The 23,886-nt window shown below is 41.6% G+C and overlaps 1 protein-coding gene and 1 long non-coding RNA gene across 9 annotated transcripts in view; one reads left to right on the top strand and one right to left on the bottom strand.

Moving 5' to 3' along the window:
- EYA2 (EYA transcriptional coactivator and phosphatase 2) overlaps positions 1-21,835 on the bottom strand; it is a 97,314-nt gene extending 75,479 nt beyond the window's left edge. The window contains exon 1 of one of the 8 annotated variants that reach the window (XM_040576216.1): positions 21,662-21,835. The gene's annotated coding sequence lies outside the window, so the exon portion shown is untranslated. Of the gene's footprint in view, positions 1-21,422; positions 21,513-21,639 lie in introns of those variants that run through there. The other 7 variants (XM_040576210.1, XM_040576213.1, XM_040576211.1 and 4 more) reach the window with 7 other exon arrangements.
- LOC121079239 lies at positions 9,999-20,464 on the top strand. Its single transcript, XR_005824953.1, has 3 exons — positions 9,999-10,376; positions 11,605-11,762; positions 19,703-20,464. It is a non-coding gene; the product is annotated as an uncharacterized LOC121079239 (long non-coding RNA).
- Positions 21,836-23,886: the final 2,051 nt, after the last annotated feature.

The following is a 23,886-nucleotide window of genomic DNA, read 5'->3' as shown; positions in this document are numbered from 1 at the left end:
GTATGTATTTTAGAGTGCAATGCATGGGAAATATTACCATTGGATTTAAAATTCAAAACTGAAGCTCAGCTAATTCAAGGGAAAAACAGAATGAACATTGCATCAATCTAAGAAAAACTGAGTGTATAAATGAAATTCTAGACAGGGTGGCAAGATCACCCTCAGTTACACCAAAACTTTGGGTTTATGCCAAGAAAAGCTCTATGGTTTTAGACAGGAGCACTCAAGTGGGCAGAGGGCAGAACTTCAAGTTTAGTTCTCACTCCAAAATGGGGTTTTCCTGTGGTCCGTATAAACACTGCACTTCCTAGCTTCTCTACTCTTCCTTACGTGAAGCAGCCTGGTGAGCATTGGCACTCCAGGGCTGGGCCACGACAGAGATGTTACACACTTGGAAGACCAATGAGCAAACTTTTGTGGCTGCTCCCTGCAAGGATAAAAACAAAAGATGACAGAACCTGGAAGAATTTCTCCATCATACCCTGCCAGCAGCATAAGTCAGAATGCTGAAGAAGCTTTTCACTGTCATTTTGTTTAAATATTTTTAAAGTCTGCTATCAAAGACAACATTGAGGTAATATGAAAGCTGAGCTCTGATTTCCCCTCTCCACCTCCCATCCCCCAGGCCCCTCTTTCTGCAGTTTATTTGGCAGAAAGGCGTTGCACAGTGTCTCATCCAACACTGCTACGGGAGTGTTCCTGAACGTGATTAATTTGCTAATGATACAAATCTCCAAACAGCATGTTAGTACTGTTGATGATTTATGAAATGCCAGAGACAGTTCTCCGACCAGCGATAAGCTCGTGCAAACTGGTGATTTTGCCTGAATCTCTTGCTAAGAGCGTTCTCATCTCTGCATTGCTCCCAGATGGTGCTGAGGCAGGGAGCTACAGCAAGGATTTCTTTACTAAATTGCAGCCTATGTATACACACAAGTAATATAGAGGGTCAGATTATGAATTCTTGCATACTTTCATATACAAAAAGCCGAGAGTTTGCTTTGGAATGGGGACAAGCCTTGCTGGTCAAACGCTCTGCTGGTCTTGCTCTTCTCCTCCCAGGATGCAAGTGCGCACTAATGATTGCAAAACTAGGCAACATATTTCCTTTTCTCAGCTGCTCACAATATTGCCCTTGGCACCCCAATGGCCCAAGATACATTAATAGAGATTCCAAAAATCGTATCAGAAACATCAGTGGTTTTTCCACATTTCTTAAGCAGATATTCCCCATGTCACACAACGTACCTGAGCCTGACCTATGACCGCCAATGACCACCATGTGTTGCCAGAGTCTCAGCATCCTGTTGACCAGAAAATGCTGGCGATACCAAACTGCCCTCAGTTGTGATTTGATGACTTTGATCGATGGCACACAAGGTATGGTTTATTTCTTTAAGCAACTTTTGCAGTCAGCTTGCGGTTTCCCTCTGTTTATTCAAATTTATGCAGACTATGAGTTATTTTTACCTATGTGGAATAATCACAGATAGCTGAAAATATTTAAGACGTGAGATCTTCACTGTGACCAGCCAAAAATCTTGTGGTTGCTTTTTCTCTTCTGACAAGTTAGCCCTTGCTTAATGAAAATATTTCAAAATTGGAATAGCAGCGAATAGGACAGCTTTGGAACTTTTCCTGAAACACAGAGACTGACATTATCTACCAATTTCTGTAAAACCAGGCTACTACAAGATACCTTTGCAGAATGCCATTTGAGCTTGTTTCTCAGTTACTACCTTCCCACAAGTGTGCTGGTTTTTGAAGGGTTTGGTTATCTCCCTCCCTAGTGCATTTACTTGTCTCCAGTATGGGTGTGCTGAGACATAACTGGAGCTCTACCCAGCTTCATTGTCTATAAAATAAGCCACTCATTTGTAAACACTAATAAACATGCCATCTATCAGGGAGTGCAAGCTCATGATTACCCTAGTGGGTTTTCCACTAGCAGTGCCTCTGAAGCCAGACATTTGCACCACCTTGCACACCACAGCCACAGAGTCGTTCGGGGCCAGCCCTCCAGGCTTTCCTGGCACAGATACAAGTCAATCTGCTCAGACTTCTATGTGTGAGTGATTTTCACATTGTTAAAAAAGAACTTCTCAATCCTATCACTGTTCTGCTACCCACTCCTTGTGCACTTTATGCTACTGAAATTTGTGAAAGAATTCCATTCAGCGATGTCATGTATTTCTCTGCACTGCTACAAGAGCAGCATCTTCTCTGAGGCTCCTCAGATTATAACACCACGCTGAGACCTTCTCAAACCACCTTCAAGTTACAATTCCACACCAGCGAGGAGCACAAAAACTGACCTTAGGAGCTGAATACAAATAGAAGGAACAGGCAGGACACAAGATTTGGCAACTCAGTAAAAAATCTCACACACTCGTTCATCTCATAACTAAAACTGACAATCCAGAACAGAACTGCATATATTCTGTCTAGGAGCCGTTTCTACGTTCTTTTTACTTTAGCATACCTGATTAATGTGTACGCATTTAACACTAGTGTACTATCAGTTATAAAACAATAGTTGAACATTTGACCAAACAGGTGCTGTAATCCTGCGGTTTGTTTTGTAAATCAGTATAACCCTAGCTGCATTTAATAAGCAAAGCAAGAGAGAACTTCCCATATGCTTGTTTAAATGTACTGCTGTGCTCAAACAGGCCCTTGAGTTTTGGTTGTTGCAACTCCACAGCTTTTTCCACAAGCTGGTAAAGCCATTATTGCCACAAAAACCTCAGAGGAGTAATAAAAAAACACCCAAACCCATCTTCATTTGCATGCACACAGTCTTACTGAATGATATTCATGCAATTAAGTTACAATCAGCTCTTGACACAAACAGCAATCTATGACGCCACAGGTCGCCTGCAAGTTAGATGCTGCATTAGGCTTTTAAAACTACTCAACATTTAACTCCAAAGGGGCTCCACCTTGGTGCTCTGCTTCCAGCCTGAAACGATTTGTAACTTTATTCAGAGAAGCAAGGCTCAAGGACCAACACCGCTGCACTCCTGGAAGCAGAAATGTTTGAGCAAAGGTGAGGAGGTCAGACAAGGGCAAAGTCCAAAGTAATTTTAAGTGGTTCCCCCAAGTAGGGAAGGCTAATGGGAAACCATTTTAATTTATTACAGTCATCCCTAGTGAATAAAAGGACAACGTTTTTCTTCAGCAGCTTGATTACAAAGCAGTAAATCCCTCTGTGTATATAAAAGACCTATGGACAGTACAGATCAAATGACAGATAAAGGTTTGCACTGTTAGACAAGGGAGAAAATACTAGAGCTGGTAATAGCTACAGATATTAACTCTTATTCTTTTTGTTCAGTTTTCCCAGTACGTATTATCTGCACAGGAAAAGACATGTATGTTATTCTGCCATTCCCATCCACAAAGACATAAAGTAATACTGTTTTTGCAGCATTTTTTTGACGTTCCAAAAACCTAAGCAAAAAAACATATTCTTAAACATACAAACATGTCAGCTTTTTCTCCTTTCCCCAACACTTTCTGTCTCTTTTGCTGGCAACAAATGCTGCTTCAAGTACTGGCCCCAACCTGTGCTTTATAGACCCTAGACAGCAGTAAGCAAGCAAGCAAAGTACGGCTTGAGGTGACAATATGCTTCAGCAGTATAAATATCTTAGACTAATACCAGAAAAGAATTTTCGCCAATTGCTTAAAGTGTTTTTTTTTTTTTTTTTCTCTCCAGTGTTTCAATTTGGTTTTCCCCAAATAATTGCTAATTCTGGCAGACACATACGCCTGAGTATAACTAATAAGTCTCATTGCACTGGTCTAAGATGGGATTGAAAAATATTTAAAACAGTCAAAGTTGCAGCTACTCAGACTGGGATTCTTCTCTTAAAATAAGATCCGTTTAATCAGAAGCAGGATTTCTACACTTAGGAATAGGATGTTTCAGCAATGAGGAATTATTGAGCTGTCCCAAAGCTGTATAAGTCACAGGCAAAAAAAAAACAAATATTTGGTTTACTTAGTAACAACATAATTACCTGGCCATAGCAATTTTATATCGTGTCCACCCTGTTCTTCCACACATTTTTCTCCTCTCATGAGAAATAAATATTCTGAGTCAGGAAGCACTTCAGTTACACGCAGTGTGGGGCTGGAACCTCTACCTGCTACTGCAACACAACAGCCACCAAATACTTCCTGAATTACAGAACACCTTTTTAGAGTAGTGTCAGTAACACTTGCCAAATAGTTTTGTCCATTCACATTTTCAAAAACCCTGTATTGGGTTGGCCTTTTGATGAGAACATCAGCCAGTCCTACAACATTGGAAAGCCCTGGGGTATAAATCCTAACAGCCCTCAGGGAGCACTTACAGATGTGCTGCGACATCTCAGCACATGCTTACAATTGTACAAGGGGCCTTTACAGAGGTCTGGGGACACAATCACGTTACCAAAAGCTCACCTATAGGGCAGTAATGCTCCTTGTGAGCGTTATTCACCTTTTTCTAAGGCCCATACTGGTCCATCAGACACTCCACCACCACTTCTTGACTTCACTGTCTTGAGCTAATACTGTTAGCTGCATCCTCAGCCATCTCTGGGGAAGATCAGTGGTGTCTTCAATGAATTCCGCTACACAGGAGCAAAGTGATACTGCTGCAGGCATAGTGCAACTTTTTAACATGTTGGATTTTGAACTTTCAAAGCAGTTACCATCACTTAAGAACCTCAGGACAGTTTAAACAGGTTGATGTTGCCTCTTGGCCAAAGCAGGCTCTGGTGTTTGTGTTCTGTCTGCCCACAACACTTCCTGCCATTTCTACTGGCTAAAATCTTCTTTTCTGTGGTTTTGCAGTGTCCTTCCCTGCTGTGGACTATACAACAGCAGTTGGTTTTCTTCTCATATATGGCTTTTTCGAGCTCATGGGGAGCAAGGAGAACAAAAAAGAGAGAGAACAACAGGGGATGGGACCCAAAGCTAAATAAATCAACTTTTCTTTGATCCTTTGGGATCAAGATGCTGTAAAAACACATGGTTTATTAGAACTGTGAATTTATTAGTGAAGGAGTTGGTTACTGGCACTGTATTTCAGCATGAACTTACATTATGATAGTAAGTACAAAGCATTCGTTCTGTTTGTGGCTATGAGAATTAATCTCTTCCATGTGCACAGAGGCTGTGTGATAATTGAACTGAGATTCCTGTTGGTAGTTCAGGCAAGCACTCATCAGCTGCAGGGCTTTCAACAACACACGAGCAACAGCTCCAAGAGAAAATGATGTAACCAATGTCTCTGAGAGCTACCAAGCAGGACTAGAGCCTGCTCATTTCAAGGTTTTCATCCAAGGAGGTTGTCAAAATCCTGAACCTAAAAGGTGAGTTTCTCCCAAAACACTTCAAATACTTAACTTTGGACAGGATTCAATAACTAATGGAGTCTGAATGAAACTGTATGCTCCTAATATCTTGCTGTTGCCTCAATACTCAGAAAAGGTCTGATCCTGATTATTAAAAATGAAAAAGTAATTTGAAATGTTTATGTGGATGGCAGCTTTATATGCAGGATAAAAATGCTCCAACTGCCTTTTCAGTCCAGCTGGAACAAAGTTTTCATTTTTCTTTTTTTTACATGAAATTTCATTTATTATGAGTGCTATGTCTTAGTAAGGCAACTGTTGGCAGCAAGCTGTGAAATTAAAGTTGAGCTGGTTATTAGTAAGAGCCAAGATATAATATGCTTTTGTCAGAGAGAAGTTATTCTTGTAGATATGTAACCTACTTTCAGTAATTAAAATAGCTAGTCAGTCAACCCCATCAACCCCACTTCACGGGAGAGTTAATATTAATTTAAAATACAATTTCCAAATTGTATAAATTGCAACCAAAAAATTGAGATTGTTATAGCTCGTTTCAGTGAGGTCTTTAAGCAATGAACACACCAACGATTTCAGAAACCCAGGAATTAAGAATTCCTCTTTCTCACTGCTATCCTAACACGGTGTTAGATTCTGAGCAAGGCACTTTTGACAAGATCCCAAACAGGAATGAAATCAGGATCAGTGCATTACTATTATCCACTGAAGATGTCACACAGAGCCTGTGCCTAGAGGGGATCATCCCTGGCTTCCTGTCACTGGCGCAAGTCCTTTTATCAGTTCAATACACAAACATGACTTTCCTCCAGCTTCTACGGCTGTCGTGAAAGAAAGCAGCAGTAAACTTCATGTCTTGCTCAGAATCTCCTCTAGGACATGCTTAAGACATTTCAAAAATACCTATCCAAAAATGCCTTTGGGAACCAGGTGAAGGAACAGGACAGGACTTGGCACGTGCTGTCGGAAATCCAAGCCAGGTAAGGGATGGAATTTTATATATTGACTTTAGTTTATATGTAAATATATATATATATATATATAAGTGTCAAGCCGATTAATCCTCAACAACCAAGCTAACTACATCTTGTAAATTGACTTCTTTTCCAAATTGCTGCCTTGAAGTTCGGTTATCAACGGTAACAGCAAAACTGCATCATCATCCAGCATTTGATCAGCTTCTAGTGACTATAAAAATCAAAACCTCACTTCTGACCAAAGATGCAACCCTTCCGTGTCCTTGCCTGAGCCACAAGCTCCTGCAGACTTCTGCAACCACACAAGTCTGTTTTCAGCTAGACCAGAAAACTTTTTTTTTCCTGGTTTTCTTTTCAGCTAGATCAGTGAGTTGATCTGATTTGTCACATGTCTGGTAAGCACCAACACAAAGGAGAAGACAGGAACATGCAGCCAGGCTGAGAAGGCCACTTCTTTTCATGTCAACACAGCTCTCAGTCAGCTTCATCCACTCCTGAAATCACACCTGTAATCTATCAACGTGACTGCTATAAGGAGAGCCTCGTTGCTTGCAAGGTGACTGTAGTTATAATGCCAATAAGACAGTCTGACCAAATTACTCCACTGCTTAGGTGACAGCAATCTTTACTTCCCTGTAAACACAGGATTTCTATAAAATGCTCCAATATAGTTGAAGCCAGCACCACTTTTACTACTTTAACTGACAAACATTCGTGTAACGTGGATTTGAGGACTATGCCCACCGTAATCCGTAACACTAATCCCACACTTGTGCAGACTGAGTCAGCAATTCCTACTTGACATCTACTTTAGGTACTTGCAGCACTGTCCTATTTTCAGGGCTATCAAACTACGTTCGGGGTTTACTTCGTCATGCATTTACCCTGACAGCCACCTACTACAGTCAGGGAGAGCCAAAAAGCTCTACTAGATATCTAGAAAATGAAACAGCATTTAGGAATTAGTGGGAAATTGCTCAGTAGTGTTTAGTATCAGTGAACGTTGTAGCTGGCTACAGGGCACCCTTGGTAAGCACAACATTTTAGATGCTGCGAACAGCTGGACTTCCAACAGCTTGGCAGCTACCTAGAAGGGTGGAGAAAATAAAGATTTCTTTGTCAGGCAAGTGGCCATTGCCATCTTTCTTTTTAAGTAGAGGAAATCTTGGCAGGTTTTCCACCATGCAATTCTTTTTCTGAAGAGCTTTTAAATGGATAAGAATAGGGTTCTCCTCTTCCGAGATTACATGCGTTGTTAAAGACAACTGGATTGTATGTCTTTTGTGTCCAAAAAAATCTTGCTTGTCAGTAACTATAGAGTAAAAATCCCCAGATCAAAAATACACTTAGTATGCCTGTGAAAGCTGAGAGCCAGCAGCCCTCACTCTGCAAGTATTACCTAGAAATACAAACTCATAGCAGTATAAAAATACAAGGCTGGCAAGAAATTGGAATGAGAATAAAAAAATACATGAATCATGCACACAACTAATTAAACATGAAAACTGACTTTACAGTCACTTACCTTCACCATTATAAGTTAACATTGAACAGAACAAATTTGAGCAGTGTATTTTGGACATTTACAATCTGGGATAAATGTTTCTTTCAAACTTGTGTCAGGATAACACAGCTTCTTTTCCAAGGAGTCATGATTTCAGGCCTTCCTAACTGAAGTGCGAAACACTTAAGACTGAACACAAGACTTGGTTGACAGCACTTAAATGAGCCTGGAAATCTTCAAATTTACGGTGTCAGGAATTGCTGCGTAACTTCTAGGCTAAGACCTCAGGGCAAAGCCTACTTCTATTGAGTCAACTTACAAGTTAAAGTAGTCAGATTTTGGCAACTAAACCCTGGTTTTCCTTTTGCATATGTAATAATCCAACTTCTAAGCATTTTACCCTTCATTGTCAGGGGACCATCTGAAAAATGCTTCCACAAGTCACATCCCAGCTATTTCTTCTTTACTAATATTTGATTTGTGGATTACAATACAAGCTGCACTTCCAGAGGTCACTAGGGTGTATAAACCATTTGAGGCACTAAAAAAAAAATTATACAACTTAAAGCCTGATTTTCAGTGACTCTGAAAAAAGCCCAGTATGCATTAACCTTTAAGAGTATATGCAAAGAATAATCACAGAATTGTAAGTGCCAGTGACCACAAGATTGCAGGTTCCATAATATTTCTTCTGGTAATAGTATTTGCATCAACACAGAAAGCATCCATTTGAGGAAGGACAGAACATCGTGTTGGCACAACAAATCCTATTCATTAAGAACACATCTGTGGCCATTAATAGTATGTCTCATGGGGGAGGCAGCACCTTGCTAGATTGGATTTCAAACCAAGTTCTGCTTGAGGTGTTTGAGCAAAAGAGAACTGGCTGCAAGCAGGATAACACAGGCCTGGAGGGGTTTGTTTCCCATATAGTTAAAAGACCATTGCATGATTAATAAAAGACAACCAGTCTCTCTCTGGAATGGCAGACAGCATTCTGGGGCAAGAGTCTGGCCTGTCAGAGTAAGCATAACAATGCTTATGTAGAGCTCTCTCCTGAGCCTGTTGCCATTCAAATGACTTTAACTTACTTCCAGGATGAAGGCATAAACGTAAGGCTCTTTCTCGAGAAAAAGAAACCCTCAAAAATGTTAGTTTGCCTACACAGTAACTGGCCCATTAATAGGTGCCGAAACACTAGCACCATTTGGTCATCTTCACTTACAATCTTGTTAGCAACTACAGGTTAAGTCCTTGATTTGAGCCCTCTGAAAGTAAACACGCTTCCCCTGCAAAGAGCAGGATCCTTTGCCCTTCTCATCCGCAACCATCCCTGCCTGCTCCAGGCTCCTCCTAGGTGCAGCACTGCCATCACCACCAGGAAGGCCAAGGCTCAGGGGGAACTGAACGCAAATCTTACCTTGTTTATAACGTAAACCAGGTAGAAAATGGTGCCGTACAAGCATCAAGTCAATGGCTTGAAAAGCCGTGAAGCCTAACATCTGGAGAAAATATTAAATGCTATTTAAGGCCTTGGGCATGTGATCAAAACCATAGGACTGCCACCATTTGACAGCAAGACCATCTCACCTGTTTCTTCCCTCATGATATGAATATTAACAGAACATAAATAAAATAATACAAACAAGAACAAACAAAAAAAAAGAAAAAAACCACAAACAACCATGACAACAAATGGATAAAAAGACCTGGCTTCTGGAAAGATTGAGAGGAGATGGTAGATGCTGCCTCGCTACAGGAGTGCATCCCATCTTCAAAGCAGTTACAAGCAACTTAAAATCAAAAAATAAAATCAAGAAATACACACACCCCCACAAAAAAAAAAAAAAAAAAAAAAAAACACCACAGAAGTAGCATGTATCTTGCACCTGGAAAAGACACATCCCTAGTTAAGATAGTCATGTGAAAGACAGCAACACATTCAACACATTTCAACAGCTAGCACACTACTGTACAAATAAAATTAGATTATTTTGGAAAACATCCAGTCCTTAAACATCAGCAAAGCACAAGCTCAATTTTCTGTGCCCACAAGATGCCTAGAGAGTCAGTTGGCCTCAACGCAAGAGACACTTGAAAAAGTGGTTGCAGTTTTAGGTGACCAAGGACCGGGATAATTGTCTGACTTACCTCAGGTGGGAGGTGGGAGTGCGAGCAATCTCCCTCGTCACCCTTCTCTCTCTTTCCCTGTCGCGATGTGCCCTGAAAACTGCAGCGATTCTCCCAGGATGAGAAGTGCTGCTGCTCCAGATCAGTCTGATATTAATTAATAAAGCCCTGATTTCGGTATAGTGTATTGGCTGCCCACAGGGGCAGCCTCTGTGAGGAGAGGTCGGGGCTGCCCCGCGTCTGCTCCAGCCGCCTCCTCACAGACCCGCGGCCCAACCCGGTCGACCCCGTCAAGCAAGCTGGTGGCACCTCCGTGAAAACGCATTGAAGAAAAGAGCAAAACGGCTCAGGGCAGAGAGAAGTGAGGAGAAAAGTGCGAGAAACAGCCCTGCAAGCACCCAGGTAGGTGAGGGAGCAGGGGGCGGCGCTGCAGGCGTCGGAGCAGGTTCCCCCGCGGCCTGTGGGGGCACCATGGTGGAGCAGGCTCTCCTGACAGGAATTGCAGTCCACAGAGGGGAGCCGTGCTCTCCAGGCGAGCTCGAGCCACGAGGCACACAAAAACGTTAAACTGAAATTAAAACTGAAAGAACGTAGCAAAACCAATTGTTTCCTTTCCAATAATCTGCTTCTGACAAAATACAAAATCTTCCTTTTCTTCAACTAACCGTAGAACAGCTAACATTAAAACTTACTCTCTAGCAAGAAACAGAGGCCTGTGTTAATATGGCCTGGGGGCTGCAGAACATGCCAGGGCTTCCCCGGCTACATAAACACTTTTACCACAAAGTTGTCAAGCATGTTGTTTCCAACATGTATGGTTTTTGCTGTAGTATTCACTAGTACTTCCTAAGTCTCTAACATCTCTGCAGTCCTGACACTGAATCACTACTATCACAGACAACTGGTAATGTGCTGAGCCAGCTCAAGGGTTCCAAAGCGAGTTTTTAAGTTGGATAAAAAGTAGGGGAAGAATAAAACAAAGCTCTTGAGAGGCAGGACTGCTGCTGCTGCAGAAGCATGGAATAGTGGTACCTGCCCTGTCAGAGAGCATCCACTGCTGGGGGAGAAACCAGACCAATTACCACACTTCTTGCACAGGTAAAGCACCCACAATAGAGCTGGCTGCCACAGCTCAACACATTGCTACCATAGCAAATTGCCTAGTTCACATTTCTAAATCTGGTTTTAAGCAGAAGTCTTCTATCCAATATTAACATACATGTTTTATTGTGCCTACTGACATATTACACTGGTGCAGAAGTGTTTTTTTGAGGGTATAACGACTACTCAAGCTCCCCCTCTTATGCTAAGCTGTCATGAAACCACAATACTGGAAGGACAGGAACTGAGTCAAAGTTTTGTTAATGCAACAAAGGGATGACACTAAATATGCAAGTGTCTGAACACCAGAATAGTTCTCTGCTGGTAAAAAGGACTTGTTGAATCTTTGATGTAACAGAGATGCTGTGATCTTTGTTGTCAGGTGTGAGCTGTCAGTAGAGCCAGGTATTCTCTAGCAGCATTTTCTTTTGAACTGTGGTAAATATTGGAGGCAGTTCATTGTGATGAAATATAAAATACATCAGTAAGCAGAGTGTGACTTTTTTTTTTTTTTTAAAACACAATACAGTTCCTCCTCAAACAGTTACCAGGATGCAGTACGTGGAGTTTGGAAGAGAACTGAGCGTCAGTCTGGGTATTACTGCTTGCCAGAGCTCCTCCTCTGGAGTCATATCAAGTGACTTTCCTCCTCACACATGTCCCAGTGAATACAACTGAAGCCTGCAGGTAAAATCCTTCTCCGTTTGTTTTACCCTGATTGATAGCTTTAGAGCCTTCCTTCACATGGCTTCGGCTGCTTTCCAGACCTTTATTTTTCTCTTTTTTGTGTCTGCAACAGGAAGTTGCACTCAACTTTTTTACTGTACGTTTCTCTTAAAACTGACATTTTTGTGTTGTAATGAAGGAACCCCTGGGTATTAGTGACAAATTAGTCACCGGTTAAAGACTACTTTCTTTACATTTCTATACCAGGTGGAAGATATTAAAATCTCTAGAGGAATTTCTCCCACTGTGCCACGATAAATCATCACACTTTTTTAAAGTGACTTAATTTTGCTACCTTTAAAACTCACAAATAAAGAATCCCACAACTTCGTTAATGTAGGATTAAAATAATCTTGTTAATTTGATCAAGGAGATATTATCATGAAGTATAAGGAACATATTTTGAATATTTACATTAAAAATAAACATCTTTCAAAGAAGGAGTTGCTCCCTCCCAAGAACAAAAAACCCCTGCACCTACAATGGTTAGAAGTATCATCTTCAAAAAGAACAGAAAAATCTGTTCCCTTCTTTGTTTAATTTTCTCACGCAATAGGGAATAGTACTTTAAAAACCTACAAAAGATAAATGTAGTCTGTAAGGAAAGGTGAAATCTTGTGCTGACTATTCTACGTTGAAGAACTTGTAAAGTAGCAGCCAAAATAGAGAAAAAAAAATCTTAAGTGGTAGGTTGCTGAAATCACAGGCCACTGAAATACAATACATAAATAAATAAAAATCACTGAAGGCAGAACTTTGCCTTTTAATTTTTTTTCCCTAGAAAGTGGTCACTATTTTAATAGTGATGTGTTTATTAAAAATGTGTTATTTAAAATGTTAACCTCACAATTATGCAGACTGTGTCATTTCAGTGGAGTTTTCTAATTTATAACAGAAAAAAAACTTCTATAGTTTATAATTAATGCTGAATACTACACAAGTGCCTTATTTAGGATTTCTGATTAAATGGCTTCACAATTATGTGCTCTTAATCATCAATTAAGCCACTTTTCCACATTATAGTAGGCCTATTAAATAACCCAGGCAGTGAAAGAGTTCCTTTTACAACTGAAAGGAACACTAGGACCAAGATGGAAATTCAGTCCTCCCCTACAGGGCAAGGCAGGCGGGAGATGTCTATCAATAAATACAGAACATTAAGTCTACACGCAATTGTCTCTTCCTCCATTAGCCATGAAAAAAATGAGGAGCAGAAGATCAATTAAAAAGCAGAAATGTAAAACCAAAGCATTAAACACAACTAGATATTTAAAATCCCACAGTGCATCTTACAAGTGTGGTGCATCACTCCCCTGCTTCTCCCGGAGGAGTTCCAGCTCTAATAATTACTTTCTGTCTGCTCACGAAGTTCAAGTTCAAAACAACATTCATTTTCCACTTCCTGTCCTAAACCAGGGCACAATGCTTCTGTGCATTGTTAAGCAACCATCACACTCCACCACAGACGCAGTTAAACCGCTGCTGTGATTGAATAATCCTGATTTGTGGCAGCTTGGACTGGAGAAAGAAACAGCACTGAGCTTTAAGAAGGAAAACACCAGACTAACATCAATGTATCTTATAGCAGTAGCACCCTTTATTACTTTAAATTCTAAACAAGCATTGTCTCCACCCCCTAACTTGCAGGGGGGCATAAGTGGAGTTTCAAAACTAATCTAGTCCAGAGGCTTTACTGAATCTCAAATATTTTACACAAGTTTGCTTCCCTAGTCTCCCTCCCCAACCATTTCTCTTCCCCAGATTATATTCATCTGTTGCAGCAAACAGGAAGGATGGCTGCCGAACAAACAAAATCAAATCGTATGTTAAGGGTGAAATATGCCTTCTTTCAAATTACAACTTACAAATGTTCAGGTGCAGAGAGATTGAAGAAGGCAAAGTTATTTTAAGGAGAGACAGCAAAGGTCTGTTTAAGATTGTAGATAGAAGAGCCTTACATTCCCTTGTACACATATTTACAGCATTGCTGAAAGATCCCGTAGTTTAGGTCAGAGACCTAAGTTTGTCCTTTATTCAAAGAGAACTGAATTTTATTAAAACAAGGTTCCTCTGAAGTAGATGTTTACACAACAGTCTACCAAGGCTAAACAGAATGAGGATCTTATTTTATATCAATAAATAAAATGAAAATTGGTGCCTGTGTTATTTTCCTGCTAGACTTCTAACTCCACCAACATGCCCCAGAATATTTGGTCATAGAAGATGCTATAACTGAGTACTAAGTCAGACCACCGCAAAGGTCTTTTGGTGCAGGAGGTTACATCCACTGTTACTGCAGGGGCTGCGGTACCTCCTGCTGGAGCTTTACTGGCTTCCACTGGATTTGGATTTCTCAGCTTTTGCTAACTGCTGCTGAAGACCTTTGCCAAGTTGCAAATAAAGTCTGAGTGTGGATAGCACAGAGACATGGCAATTCCTGCTCCCGTTTTGCAAGACTCGGGCCCTGAAGTCAGTTGGACTTGCACTGACAGTGGTTACGATACAAAACCATTTCTTTAAATGCATTTAGGCAACAAGTACAGAAAATTTAAAACTGCTCCCTCTCAATGGGGGTGCAGTCCTTATTTAAATGAAATGACTGGAAACTGTAGTGAGGGCAGGACTTGCCCGCAGTTAAGCACCAGAAAGGAGATAATTTTGCAACATGCATTAAAGCTGACAGACTCCCAGTTCTGTATCTCAGTGGAGAGCAGGAGTGTCAATGTAACATTCACCAAACGGAAGCTAACAAAAAGCATACTTCAGGCAAACTAAGGTGCTTTATAAATTCAGAAAATGTTTCATAAAATCAAATAAATCCTATTTAAAAAGTAAAATTTGGACACAGCCAATATAACATTCAAATGTTTTACTTACAAAAGTGTTACATTTCATTAAAAAATGGTGCTTTTTAGTTTGTTAAAGGGTGGATAAACAATATCTTTTCAAATGAAAAGTATTGCTCAATTCTAAACAAAATTTTGAGTTGTTTCAGTCACAGAAACTGAAAAAAAACAACACGCATTTGCATAGCAGTACTTTAGCTTTGTAAACTGAAGTGAACATTTTCAACACTTACTGAAAGTGAAGTATTTTGTAAATACGTTTTGACTTGAGTTACAATCTTAAAGAATCATTAGGCAGTTACAAATAAATTCTAGAGATGGTAATCTAGCACAGAAGCACAGTTGCAAGGAGAATCAAAACTGGTGATACAGATCTATATTCAAAACCGATCGGTTATTTCAAAGCAGTTGTAGGACAATTACATGGCAAAAAGCTGAATCAAGCATGTCATCAAAAGACAATTCGCAATAGATGCAAAACTTGCCTCTAAGACAGCTGATGAGCGTCTCTGCATGGTGTACAGTCTAAGTTGTAAATAACTGGGGCCCTCAGAATGCTTTGCTTACTCAACCTATTTAAAAAACAAAAAATTTCAGATGCCTGCTCCACTTTTTCCTCACTGTTTCTTGTGGGTGCTTGAGTAATCCTAGAGGCATTTCCAGTTTTTAAGGCATTTGCTGAGTTTAAGAAATTTTTCTCACGTCCTCTTGCCTTTTGTTCAGAAATACATTGCTTTCTTACTCCAGTTGAGTTTCTCTGGTAAGTCTGCTCTTTTCAGCATAGAGTGAAGCATCAGTTCTGTGTGGGTTAACTGAATACTATCTGGACTGACTAGTCCCAAATTGTTCTTTTGCATTTAGGATTTTTATTTACTTATTTAGCTGGGCTGTTTTCCTCCTCAAAAGCAAGGACAGCAAATGAGGATTTCTGCACCATGAAACCAAACGTCTAGAGTTAGGCACCAAAGAGCATAAAAATATGTTTTCTTAAACCTGTCTGCGCAGCTGAGAAGGGGCAATTAAATCTGGACCTACTTTAATTACCGCAGCACAGAAAAGTAGGAGCCCACTGCCAGGAATGGCCAGCAGAGAGGAACCAGGTCTGCAGAGTGACTTGGCTCTGACCAGGCTTGTCGTCTGTAGCACTGGTTTATTTTAAAACATCCCCAAAAAGTTTTTTATTGTTGAAACAATTCAAGACTTCAGTTTTGCTGAATTATTACCTGGTGTTGCAGCAATGGCAAGTTGAGGTTCTACCATGCATCAATTTCCTCTCAAAAAAGCAGAGGGGAGATGAATGACGCTGGTATTTCATGCAGCACTCATGAAAAGACACGGACGTGAAAAAATCTTACGTTTGTAACCAAATACCTTAAACCTTCATTTCCTTAAGAGGAAACCAGTTGGGAATAAGTTAGTAATGGACTATCATCGAGGAAGTTTCTAACATCTGAAAAACAAACTTCCATCAGTTCTTACCAGTCTCTGTCCATCAATAACAACCCCTTCACCTGCTTTTCAAATTGCTGAGGCCCAAATCATATCCAGGCTCTCCCTGCCTCAATCCCATTTTCACTCTTTGTATTCAAACCTGGCAGCAACAACAGAAGAAAAAACAGCAGTCTTTCAAACAACAAAATCCCACACCCCAGTGAAACATGCACTCTGGTTCTACAAAAAATGTCAGTCAACAAATAGGCACAAATTTCACAATGGCTGAGGTCATTCCCTTTAAGTCATTAGGGTTTGTGGGTGAGTTTTCCTGGTGGTTTTAACATTGGTTTGTGTGATTGCAGTTATGCTTATTTATGCATTTAGAGCGTATGATCTAATACACTTAGGTTTAACTACTTCATTCTTTTGACATTCTTTCCAAATTATAAAAAGGATTCTTGGTGTTTTCACTGCCTTGGTAAAGAAACAAAATTGCCGTCCACATAATTTCTTAAAAATACAGAACAGAGTAAGTACTTGTTGAAAATAATTCAAAGAAAAAAAAATCCTGCACCAGACATCTTCCCCCAACACAGCACTTATTTTTGTTTTCTCTCTAGCCATATGAAGGAACCTACTATTCTTTAGAAACAGAAGTTTTGCTGGCTTAAAAAAAAAAAAAAAACAATACACACAAAGCCCCAACAACATTCTGCCCCTCAATGTATTTCAGTTACAATTTACAATCAATGCAGAAGTTCAGTTTATTTTTTTTAATCTATTTCTACTGTTTTGCTTTTTAAAAAACTGCACACTTGCAGTAAGCTTCATTCAAACTGCATCTTCTACAGCCACTTTGATCTCTGCTATAATGCTCATTTTATTCAATGCCTTTTTGTTATAATCTATTAAGGGTCCTTCCTTGATAAAGATCATAGAGGTCAATTTTTCTAACCAAAATTTATCATCTTTTCCCTCCAAGGCAAAAAAAATCCCAAACAACCCCGATCTAATTCAGGTTGGAGAAATTCACTAGCACATCAAAAACAGAAACATTTTCAAAGTGAAAAAAAAAAAAAAAAAGGATGTGCTTATCTCTCCCTCAGAATACTGTGTGCAGTACATGGCTATTAGGTTGTATACATAAATAGCATTAAAACACTTTTCAAACTCGAAGCCATGGTTATTTCTATACAAGATATTTCCAGCATCCCCAGTTATTGTTTAACATTTCCAAGCACACTGCTAGTTAACAGAAGGAAGAACGGACAGCACCCAGCAAATTTTGTAGGGGACAGAAAGGGCCCATTCCTGCTCCGTCCCGTGCAGACAGAGGTACCAGCTCGCCTCTTGGTTCTCAGCTCAGCGTCACCACCAGCTACAGCCATTTTGAGTCCGGCTGTGACCCAGCCACACTGACAGTAACAAAACGTTCTTCAACAGCACACAAAACATTCTGAATTTCGTAACACATCAGATCCCCCGTCTCCCCCGTTTCTGTAAAATAACACAATTTGCAGCCACACATTTTGAGGGCACCACAACAACGTCCCAGGCTCCCTTTTCCTGTACTGCTCTTCCCTTTCTAAGCACCTTTCCTAATCAAACCCTAGCTAAACCAATCCTCCACAAATTACAACAAAGCTTCCTTAAAATTCCCCATAAACCTTACCACAGCCTTGCAGCATACTTCTGGCTTTCTACAGAGCCTCTGCGCATAAACACGAGGGAAAATACCTTAACACTCCACTAATGAAGTATTTTCCGGAGACAGCAGAGGTGACAAACAGAATGAGAGCAAAGCCAAGATGCCATCTCGACTTCAGGCAAACAACCTCTTCTGACCTCTGGCAGCTCCCACACACTATTAAACAAAACGTATTCTCTCCATGTTAATGAACCATGTACAATCTAACAGATAACACTGATGTTAAATAAACATGTTTGTATGTGACTCCTAATGCTAGGACCTAAGCAGCTGCAGACAAACAATTTTAAATGGGAAGGATTATGCCCATGTAACCTTTTTCCTCTCATTTTACGTACTTTTAAAAATAATTCAAATAGATATTTAAAATCTAGCTAGAAAGAGCGGGTGAAAAGAAGCTTGACTATTTTAAATTAAATATTCACTCTGTGACATTCACTGGAACTGTCTATGTAACAACAGTCGCTATTTTGGATCCAGTTTTCCTCTCACACCATTTTCAACTGTTAATCAGCAGCTTGCTCAAGAAGGAAAACTTGGTCTAGTTTTGTATGCTGCGATCACAAATATTTCGCAAGAGAACTGAGCAGTCCTATATCTTTATTCCCATTTTCTCTTTCCTCCTGCTTCAACACTTCAGTAGCACCAAATCTACCTGCAAATGGCAACACCTCCAGGCCCCAAATGACACAACCATGATATGCAATTATTTGCATCCTAATTGAAGGGCTTATCCTCACCTGATTAAAACAGGGTGTTTGTTAAACATCCTTACTTGAGTTAAGATCTGCAAATAAAGATGAAGTATTGTTTTAAGAATTAGGCTGCCATGAACAATTGTTTTCTGATGAGACCTCTTAAAAAGCAGACCTAACCAGGATGGTCTCTCTGACTTTGCAGTAGAAAAGGGAGGGAAAGATTTGCTCAGTTCTCCTTGTTCATATCAAAGTGATTATTATGCCAAGAGGTTTGAGTGGTTATACTTTTAAAAACATATATATATATATATCATATCTTATACTAAATTAATCCACTGAAAGGGAGAACGCACCTAAACCTGAATGGCTGTACTTTTGTATGCGTCATTGCTTATAGCTCTGAACCTAGTTTTTATTTTTCCTTGGTGTAACTATTTTTTGTCCTGCGTAGTACAACGTCATGAAATCTAATGAGAAGAACCGGGTTGTTAGTCCAGCATTACTGCTGTGAATAATGCATATGCATATAGTAACCATACATCAGAAATGGTAGTAGAAGTTTTCCCTGCTCAATCTAAAAAATGAGCCCTTAACTTCTGGGATATATTTAAAATCATCATATTAAGACTGCAGAGTTCCATGGTTTATGAAAAGAATTGGAGTTTGCAACTTCACTTAACAGTTCATCCTTAATAAAAGTTATTCCAGCTAGGCAAAATTAATTCAAAAATATTTTCCTGGCATTCTAAGAACTTCTGCTAGTTTTCACAAATTTTTAAAAGCATTTTTCACTGCACAAGTAATCTTAACAATCATTTCCACAGATTAAGTCTAACAACCTGTGAATTTATTGCAGAAGAAATTTACTGCAAGGAATAATTAGTCTTCAGCACTGTTCTTGCTTGCTCTCCAGCTGAAGACACCTTAAAACCATCTGGTTACTGCAAAATTTGGCACAGAAGAAACAAATCTTACTGATGAGAATTATAGCTGAATTCAGAATAGCTGTTTTACTACTACACATCATAAATAACAGTTAGGAAGACAGCAGAAAATTACTAGCTTCTTTAATTATTTTCTTTGTCAGCAGCATGCACATATACACACTGACATACAAATACAGCCACAGTGGCTTCGGCAGGACACCTTCCAGTCTTTAAGTTAAAGATGCAGTTTATTCTTGCAGGCTTAACAGTTAAATTTTTTAATTTTCAGGAAAAAATCTGCAGATGGCTGACATGATAGAAGGACAACAACGACAACAACACAGCAACTCATGAGATTTTTAAATGATATTCAGAGATCAAGTTCTTCATGTGAATACGTGAGTTTAATCTTTTTGTATAATTAAGGTGCAACTGCACACATCATGTTGAATGTGGGACTTCTTGTTGCAGGGAGAATTATCAGCAACATTTTTATTTCTCCCTAATGAAGCTTTTCTAATGAAATTTAAGACCGCCAAGGTTGCAAGATATTTGAAATAGGAGCCCATTTCAAACATTTCAGCCAAATAATGGTGATAATATTAGCGGGTTGTGGGAATCAAGTCTCTGCACAGTATTTTACAAGAAAATATGCTAAGGGGAGCGGGCTAAACAAAGCAAAGCAAAACAAAACGATGTGTCCCAAACCAAAAAGAGTACACTACTTGTTATTTAGCCAAATGTTTTGACCTGTTGGTGGGGACGTAGAAGAGGCATGAGAATTGTCTGGATAGTTTGACTCAATAACTTTACAATTTAATTCTGCATCGCACTGGAAGATTTTTTTTTTTTGGAAGAGATGCAAATTAGACTAATTAAATCAAATTATTTGGTGCAGACTCATTTTAAGTGAATTTTCAAAATATATTTTTAAAGGTTTTGGGATGTTTCCAAAGCTACAAGCACTAATTATTTTCAGGGTAGCTATACTCTTAAGTCTTTCTTATTTATACGCGTAACGTTTGAGGCCACACAATGCCTTAAATTCCAAAGCAGAAATAAAAATCTAGCTTTGTTCAAGAACAGAAACAGTTTATTCAAACCAAAATGGACAAGGAGATGACTTATCCTGTATGCAGCTACATGTAACAAACAACAACGCAACGTGGACTGCAGGAAAGGTGCTAAGAAACGTTACTTTAAATAACGTAGAGAAGACTTAGCTTAAATCCATGCTATCATTTAGGGACCAGATCACCCTAAAACACACAGACATAAGCAGACAGAATTTTCACATGCTTTCTCAATATATAGAGGAAAAAACCCTCTGTGGAGAGGGCTGCAGAGGGAGGAAGCTCTAGGTAAATTACCAAAGTCCGCGAGAAAGATGAAACGATGAAATATCCCTGTCCTTACCAGCGTTAACGGATGTGCAAATCTGATGCTACGCTGCAAAAAAAATCCTGTTAATAAATTTGATGGAGACCAATAAACTGTTTATTGGTTAACCGTATGTATTTTAACAATTAATATCTGATCCAACAGCACAGAGTATTATTTGAAACGCCGAAAAGCGGTAACAGACCATAAATAACTTCCTCCAGCGGCTCTTCACGGCGCTCCAGCACAACTCCACGCTCCCAAAACTTCACCCGAAAGCGCGCAAACCGCGCTAGAAAATTTCCCCATTTGCGCGGCGGCCAAAAGAGCATTCAATAACTTTATTTCAGCGCGCACCTCAGCTCGCAAAACAACCGCCCGAGGCAGGCGGCAGCGCTGCGCCCCAATTAACCCCGGCAATTAGCGCTGCTCGCAGCTGCGCACGCAGGACCCCGGCGCGCCGCGGGGGCTCCGCGGGCGCGCAAAGCAGCGCCCTCCCCTGCGAGCACCACCGAGGCGGGCTTAGCGGGGCCCCCCCCTTGCCTCCCAGCCCCTCCGCGGGTGCGGAAGGAGGGCTGAAGCCGGTAAGGAGCCGCGCGGAGCCGCCGCTCCCCGCCGCCCCGACTCACCGGAGGAGCAGCGCGGAGGCGCAGCGCAGGATGCGCGCCCGCGGCGGGCGCAGCGAGCATGTGCGGGGCGGGCGCGCATGCCCGCGGAATGGGGCGGCGGCTCCGCACCCCGCGGTGCCCCCACCCCTCTTACCTCCCCTTACACCCCCTTACCTCCCCTTACATCCCCTTCCTCCCCTAAACCCCCGTCTCTCCGCGCACAGCCCCGCGCACCGACCTGATGCTGGCCCCGCACCTACCGCACGCCTGGGGCCGCCCTCGGAGGTGTCCCGCTGCCCGGCACGGCTCGGCACGGCACAGCACGGCTCGGCACGGCCCGGCCCGGCGGAGGAGGAGCCTCCCGCGGCTCCCGCACGCCGCGGGGCCCGGCCGGAGCGCGGGGACGCGCTGGCAGCCCCGCAGCTCCTGGCACGACCCTGCCCCGAGTGCCCAGCCCCGCTGCTTGGGCTGGGGGAGACGTGTCCTCCTCTCCCCGCCTTGCTCTCTAAGGAGAGCCGCGCTGTGTTCTCCCTGGGCGGCAGGTACTGCCGACGTGCGGGTTTGCGGTCATACCTACAGTTCTATCTCTGTTGCTGCTATCAATCCGCACGTAGATGGAAGTTTTCAAGAGGGGGTCGTGGTTTGAAACTTGGATGCTTGAATGCTACCTTTGCTCTCCGCTTCCAGGAAAATAATCACCGCAGTCCTCGTGTTGCTGACCTCCAGTGACAGTTTTTAAAGAGCAATTTTAAAAGAAGCTGGGGAGGATGCTTATTTTTCTTATGCGTGCTCTGCCGTAGGGACGCAGGTCCGCCAGACCCGCAGCAATAGTCTCATTCAAGCACACCATCCCTCTGCGCTCATGGACACACCGTGTCACAGCTCCTGGCTCCCCAGGGGGTCAACCCCCCTTGGGCAATCTGCTTCTACCTCTGACATCCTCAAAGGAACCAGACCGGATCTGTGGCCATAGGGAAGTGCTCTGCCATCTCCCATGGCAGCACAAAACCAGAGGCACCCTCCCACACTTGCACCTAGAGGGGAGCTTTCTGCTCCTGCCTGGTGGTGGGAGCCTCACCCGGGTGCATTCCAGAGAGTGGCCACGGGCACATCCAGAGGGTTCCCACCGTGTGCACCTCCGTGTGCTTCACTTTGCCCACACAGGCCTCGTCCCCACACACAGCACAGTACAGGTACCACACGGCCGCCCCTTCCCACCAGCATACCTGCTCGCTGGGGAAGCAGCCCGGCCACTGCGGCATTGGGGTGTTTCTTTTCTGCGCCCTGCTCTTCCTCTTTATTCCCCCCTTTTCATCAGTTTGAGGCAGACTGCAGCTCTCCTCTTCTGTCTCTGCAGCACTGGCGAGGCATTGGAGGAGACCTGCAAGTCCTCGCCCCGACGGCTTTTATTATACCTAGCCCTTTCCTCAGGAAGGGGATATCCCATGAACTGCAGTGGAAAAGCCAAAGGAGCACAAAGGGTGTTGAGTTCAGGGTTTGAACAAGCTGCAGCCCACTCATGGATTTAACTCAAAATTTTGACAATGGAACAAAAACATCATTGCAACGAGACAGCTGTTTTTACTATCAAAATCTCTCAGATCAGTTTGACTGCAAAGTGTGTTCCTACAATCCAAAGGAGACAAAGCTCCCAGCATCAGTTCGGAGCTGGCAAGCGTCCTAGCATGAGCTACCTCCTGCCGGCCTAGAAAAACCAAAGCTCTTTCAGTTGTTATTCCCCATCAGTTCTCAGCACTAACCCCATGATTTCCCTATGGATTATCTGCAGTTCTGAGTTTACACCGCTCTCACATGAAACTCGGGGAGATCGCTGCTTTGGGGAACTTCCTTGCTGCCTTTTTTGTTTGTAATCTTGGTTCTGGTGAGGAGTCTGTGAAGGACAAGTAAGCGTTTAGGTCCCTCAGGATCTGTCTCGAAAAAAAAACTTTTCCTTTTCCCCCCAACTCTGCCCACCCTGCCCAGAAAACGGATTGCCACATTAGCTGCTTTTGAAGCTGGTCTTAACAAGTAAGTTCGTATATACTAATCATCTAGAAATGCCTTGCATGCAAAATTCACTCAGCCCCTGATTTCACAACATATTTAAATATATGCTTAAGTTTTATGCATGTGAATAGTCCTACAACAATCAATACAATTATTTACTTAAGTGCTTAAAGCCAGGCAGGTATTTAAGAATTAGTATTGTTTGTGGTAATGCCACAGAAAGCCAGTCAGAGACCAGGACCTCATTGTTTGTACAGCACCCTGCACACAAAAAGACACTCCTTGTCCCTTTCAGCATAAGTAATTTCTGCAACTTCTGAATTGGTGCCAGAAACACCTTCCTGAGCTGGTGGGCAAACATTATTTGTCTATTCCAATATCCTTTCTATTTACTGAAAACATTGTATGCAATATTTAGAAAAGCAGATAAGGGCTCAGTGGAAAAAGGGTGCAAAGAGGAAGATAAAGGATATTTTTT

Source organism: Cygnus olor, chromosome 16, assembly GCF_009769625.2.
Source record: "Cygnus olor isolate bCygOlo1 chromosome 16, bCygOlo1.pri.v2, whole genome shotgun sequence".
Classification (NCBI taxonomy): domain Eukaryota; kingdom Metazoa; phylum Chordata; class Aves; order Anseriformes; family Anatidae; genus Cygnus; species Cygnus olor.
The sequence above is the reverse complement of the archived record's forward strand: the minus strand, read 5'-3'. Positions and strand labels throughout refer to the sequence as shown.